Consider the following 6,000-nt stretch of genomic DNA (forward strand, 5'->3'; position numbering starts at 1 on the left):
AGTAACAACAGCTACTGACAGGCATTGGATGATACAAAAACTCCTGTGTACTGAAAGGTTGCCTTTACATCAGTATGGAAAATGGGAAAGGTGTTATGATGGGGTTGAGGTTATGCTTATGTTTCTGGAGGAGATTAGAAGTTGTGGATACCATCAAAATTAATAAAGCTTAGACATGAGCAAGAGAAGTCTCCTGGATGCTTCCTGTTACTGAGATGCATCTGGGAAGGAAAAAGCACAGGGATGCCTTTGGAGCAGACAGCTAATCCTCCTACTTGGGGACAGCTTATGAATTTATATGACAAAGGGGAGGTGGTAATTCCTATGACTCAGAAACCTCTGAATTCTACAAATCTATTACTTTTCATGCTACCTATGTTAACTTTACAGGTAAAAGGGACTGATCATAGTTACTTGGACTTTACTCCTAATCCTCCAATTAATTTAGCAGTAAGGAGGAAAATATGGATATTCCTGTGGTAGTTAGTAAATCTTCTTGGCTATCTGGTCCTTATGATAACTGAGGCCCTGCTCAGCCAATGGAGGAGGGTAAAGAAATTAAAAATTATACTGTGGGAGCATAAGGAATTCCTATTCATATGGGAAATGGAATTCAGTTTCTAAATATAACCTCTCAAGTATGACTATCCACAGTGCTACCTAAGATTATCATAGTAAGTTTTATATACTTCATGCATCTGGTTTTAAAGGGCAGGTGATTAATGCTACTAGATCCATAAATCTGCCATTCTGTGAGATGAGGGTTACCAACAAGGAATCTGACTGGATACACTGGCAACAGTGCAAGTTTGAGAAACCTCGAGTGCTCATTAATATGTCCTGTGGAGACATCACTCATTGGAGCCCTTATGGCTCCCCTCAAGGAAAATATTCTCACTTAGAATTAAAATTGAAGTTGTATAGTTTGAGTGGAACTGTAGAAATTAGTTCTTATGTTAATGAACCTATTCAATGACATGGAGTTGGAATGTCAAGTTGTCTCCTGCAATTTGACAATTCAATTTGTACTAACTTGTGAAAGTTATCAAGTGCCTCCCACCCTCTTTTTTTTATAATTTTTTTACTTAAAAAATTTTTTTCTTTCATTTTACATACCAACCTGTTTCCCCTTCCTCCCCTTCTCCCACTTCTCCCCACCTCCCCGCCCCCACCCTCCTCATAGAGGGTAAGGCTTCCCTTGGGTAATCAACACAGGCTGGCATACCAAGTTGGGGCTGGACCTAGCCCCTCCCTACTACATAAGGGCTGAGTAAGATATCTCACCACAGGGAATGTGCTCTAAAAGCCAGTTCATGTACCCAGGATAAGTCCTGGTCCCATTGCCAGGGGACACACAAAGACATCAAGCCACACAACTTTCACCCCCATTCAGAGGGCTTAGTGTGGTCCAATGCAGGCTCCCCGGTTGTCAGTCCAGAGTCCATGAGCTCCCACTAGCTTGGGTCAGCTAGCTCTGAGATTTTTTCCCATCATAATCCTGACCTCCCACCCCCCTTGCTCCTCTAATCCTTCCTCCCTCTAGTCAACTGAAATCCATGATCTTGGCCAATTGCTTGGCTATCGGTCTCTGGATCTGCTTCCATCAGTCACTGGATGTAGGTTCAGATGTAGGTTCAATGATGACAGTTAGGGTAGACACCAATCTCAGTGCAGGGGAAAGCTAGTTCAAGCACCCTCTCCACCAATGCTACGAGTCTTAGCTGGGGACAATCTTGTGAGTTTCTGGGGTTTTCCATAGCTGCAGATTTCTCCCCATCCCCTTCATGGAACTTTCTGTCAAGATATCTCTTTCATTGCTCTCCCTCCCTATCTCTCCCCAAACTCGGCCATCTCAAGTACTCGTGTTCCCACCTTCCAGCCCCTCCCTCTATTTCCCACTCCCAGTTTACCCAGGAGATCTTGACCCTTTCCCATTCCTGGGGCAATCCACATGTGTCCCTCTTGGTGTCCTCTTTACATAGCTTCTCTAGGGTTGTGGATTGTAGCCAGGTTATCCTTTGCTTTGCATCTAATATTCACTTATGAGTGAGTATATTACTGTGTTGGTCTTTCTGGGTCTGGGTTACCTCACTCAGGATTATATTTTCTTGTTCTATCCATTTGCCTACAAAATTCATGATGACATTTTTTTTTTGCCACTGCGTAATACACAAATTTCTTTATCCATTCTTCAGTTGAAAGGCATCTAGGTTGTTTCCGGGTTCTAGCTATTATAAATAATGCTGCTATGAACATAGTGGAACAAATGACCTTGTGGTGTCCTTGAACATCTTTCTGGGTATATGCCCAGAAGTGGTATTGCTGGATCTTGAAGTTGGTTGATTCCCAATTTTCTGAGATACTGCCATACTGATTTCCAGAGTGGCTGTACAAGATTGCATTCCCACCAGCATTGGAGGAGTGTTCCCCTTTCTCCACATCCTCTCCAACACAAGCTGTCATCATTGTTTTTTATCTTAACCATTGTGACAGGTGTAAGATGGTATCTCAGAGTTGTTTTAGTTTGCATTTCCCTGATGGCCAAGGATGTTGAACATTTCCTTAAATGTCTTTTGGCCATGTGAGAATCTTCTCTTGAGAATTCCCTGTTAGCTCTGTAGCCAATTTTTTTTATTGGATTGTTTGATATTTTGCTGTCTAGTTTCTTGAATTCTTTATTTGTTGTAGAAATCAGCCCTCTGTCAGATGTGGGGTTGGTAAAGATCTTTTCCCATCCTGTATGCTGCCTTTTGTCTTATTGACAGTGTCCTTTACATTAAAGAATCTTCTCAGTTTGAGTAGGTTCCATTTATTAATATTTGCACTCAGTGTCGATGCTACTGGTGTTATATTTAGGAAGTGGTCTCCTGTGCCAATGCATTCAAGACTATTTCCTACTTTCTCTTCTATCAGGTTCAGTGTAACTGGATTTATTAATTCACTTGGATTTGAGTTTTGTACATGGTAATAGATATGGACCTTTATTATGAAGAGGTGTTGGATTTTATCAAAGGCTTTTTTAGCATCTAATGAGATGATGATGTGGGTTTTTTTTATTTCAGTTTGTTTATATGGTGTATTACATTGACAGATTTTCATATGTTGAACCATCCCTGCATCTTGGGGATAAAGCCTACTTGATCATGATGGATTATTTTTTAATGTGTTCTTGGATTTGGTTTGCTAATATTTTATTGGGAATTTTTGCATCAATGTTCATGAGGGAGATTGGTCTGTAATTCTCTTTCCTAGTTGTGTGGTTTGGGTATGAGGGTAACTGTAGCTTCATAAATAGAGGTTGGCAATATTCCTTCTGTTTCTATCATTTGGAACAGTTTTAGGAGTATTGATATCAGCCCTTTTTGAATTCTGGTAGAGTTCTGTGCTGAAACCATCTTGCCTTGGGCTTTTTTTTTTTTGGTTGGGAGATTTTGATGGCTGCTTCTATTTCCCTAGGGGTTATAGGTCTATTTAAATGGTTTATCTGATCTTGTTTTAATTTTGATATATGATACCTATCCAAAAAATTGTCATTTCTTTTACATTTTCCAATTTTTGGAGTACAGGTTTACAAAGTATAATCTAATGATTCTCTCGATTTGTTCAGTGTCTCTTATTATGTCCCCCTTTTCATTTCTAATTTCGTTAATTTGGATATTCTCTCTCTGCTTTTTGGTTAGTTTGGATAAGGGTTTGTCTATCTTGTTGATATTCTCAAAGAACTAACTTTTTGTTTAATTGATTCTTTATCTTATTCTCTTTGTTTTTTTTTTATTGATTTCAGCCCTCAGTTTGATTTTTTCTTGTCTTCTACTACTCCTGGGTGAGTCTGCTTCTTTTTGTTCTAGAGCTTTCAGGTGTGCTGTTAAGTCACTAGTCTGAGATTTCTCCAACTTCTTTATGTGGGCATTTAGTGTTATGAATTTTCCTCTTAGCACTGCTTTCATAGTGTCCCATAAGTTTGGGTATGTTGTGCATTCATTTTCATTGAATTTGTGGAAGTCTTTAATTTCTTTCTTTATTTCTTCCTTGACCCATTGGTGATTCAGTTGAGCATTGTTCAGTTTCCATGAGTTTGTAGCTTTCTGCATTTTGTATTGTTGTTGATTTCTAACTTTAAGCCATGGTGGTCTGATAAGATACAGAGGGTTTCTCCAATTTTTTTGTATCTGTTGAAATTTGTTTTGTTACCAAGTATGTTGTCAATTTTGGAGAAAGTTCCATGGGGTGCTTAAAAGAATGTATATTCTTTTGTGTTTGGGTGAAATGTTCTATAGATGTCTGTTATGTTCATTTGAGTCATAACATCTATTAGTTTCCTTATTTCTCTGTTAAATTTCTGTGTGGCCGACCTGTCCAGTGGTGACAGTAGGGTGTTGAAGTCTCCCACTATTAGGGTGTGGTGTTTGATGTGTGATTTGAGCTTTAGTGCTGTGGGATGTTCTGTATGCTGTGGATGTGTTGCTCTGATTGGTTGATAAATAAAATGCTGATTGACCAGTAGCCAGGCTGGAAGTATAGGCAGGATAAACAGACAAGGAGAATTGTGTGAAGTGGAAGGCTGAGTCAGGAGATACTGCTAGCCACCACCAGAAGAAGCAACATGTAAACATACCGGTAAGTCATGAGCCATGTGGCAAGGTATAGATTAATAGAAATGGGTTAATTTAAGATATAAGAATTAGATAGCAAGAAACCTGCCATGGCCATACAGTTTATAAGTAATATAAGTCTATGTGTGTTTATCTGGGTCTGAGTGGCTCTGGGTCCAGGTGGGACTGGAGATAACTCCAGCTGCACTTTAGTAATGTTTCTTTTACAAATTGTAATAGGGGCATAAATGTTCAAAATTGAGACTTCATCTTAATGGATTTTTCCTGTGATGAATATGAAATGCCCTTTTTTATCTGTTTTGTGTGATTTTCGTTTGAAGTCTATTGTGTTAAATATTAGGATAACTACACCCACTTGTTCCTTAGGTCCATTTGATTGGATATTTTTTCCTAGCCTTTTTTGACTCTGTCTGTCTTTGAGGTTGAGGTATGTTTCTTGTATGCAGCAGGAAGATAGATCCTGTTTTTGTATCCATTCTGGTAGCCTTTGTCTTTTTACAGGTGAATTGAATCCATTGATATTAAGGGATATTAATGACCAGTGACTGTTAATTCTTATTTTTTTGTTTGTTGTTTGTTTTGGTGGTGGTAGTGTGTGTGTTTCCCTTCTTTGGGATTTGCTGGTGTAACTTTATCTATTGCCAGTGTTTTTTATTAGTTGCAGTAACTGCCCTGGGTTGGAGTTTTCCTTCTAGTACTTTGGGATGTTCAGGTTTGCCTGTTTTAGGATTACTAGGTTCTGATGGTACTGCATTGCTCTTTATGTTGTTTAATGTGTTCTTACACTGCAGTCTACCCATTTCTTCCTTTAATATAAACAGGTGGAGCTCCAGATCACTCTTCTTTCAATTGGTGCAGGTGGACCCTCTGGGTCCTGTGGTTGCTCTTCTTCCCAATTGGTCCAGGATAAGGCATATGGCTCTGGTGGTCACTGGTGCCTAACAGGATGGTTGGCCAGAGGTGGGGGTAGGAGGAGGCTGATTCCCAGTCTCTGGAGCTGCACTCGGTGGGGGGAGTGGCACTGAATGTGCCTTCAGGGCCTAGGGGGGCTGAGCAGTCTGGAGACTGGGGCCTCACCTGTACCCAATTGGTGCAGGGTGGGCATACAGGCCTGGTTACCTCCCATCCTCTTCAAGTATGGGAAGAAAAGTTACACATTATGGATGGTAAGTATGCTTTGACTTTTAGACTGATTAAAAGCCATCCTTTTATGGCTTGTGTACCATTACCTTACTAGCTACTAAATGGGCCTGTACAATTGTACCCTAATAATTACTGCATCACTTGTGCATGCTGTACCCTTCATACCTGTGTTAATTCTAGTATGTCTTTAAACTTACTATTTCAAAGTTTATATATTCTTAGAGCAAGGACAACAATCTGGATA

Source organism: Peromyscus californicus, unplaced genomic scaffold, assembly GCF_007827085.1.
Source record: "Peromyscus californicus insignis strain IS unplaced genomic scaffold, ASM782708v3 Scaffold_4__1_contigs__length_199733344, whole genome shotgun sequence".
Classification (NCBI taxonomy): Eukaryota; Metazoa; Chordata; class Mammalia; order Rodentia; family Cricetidae; genus Peromyscus; species Peromyscus californicus.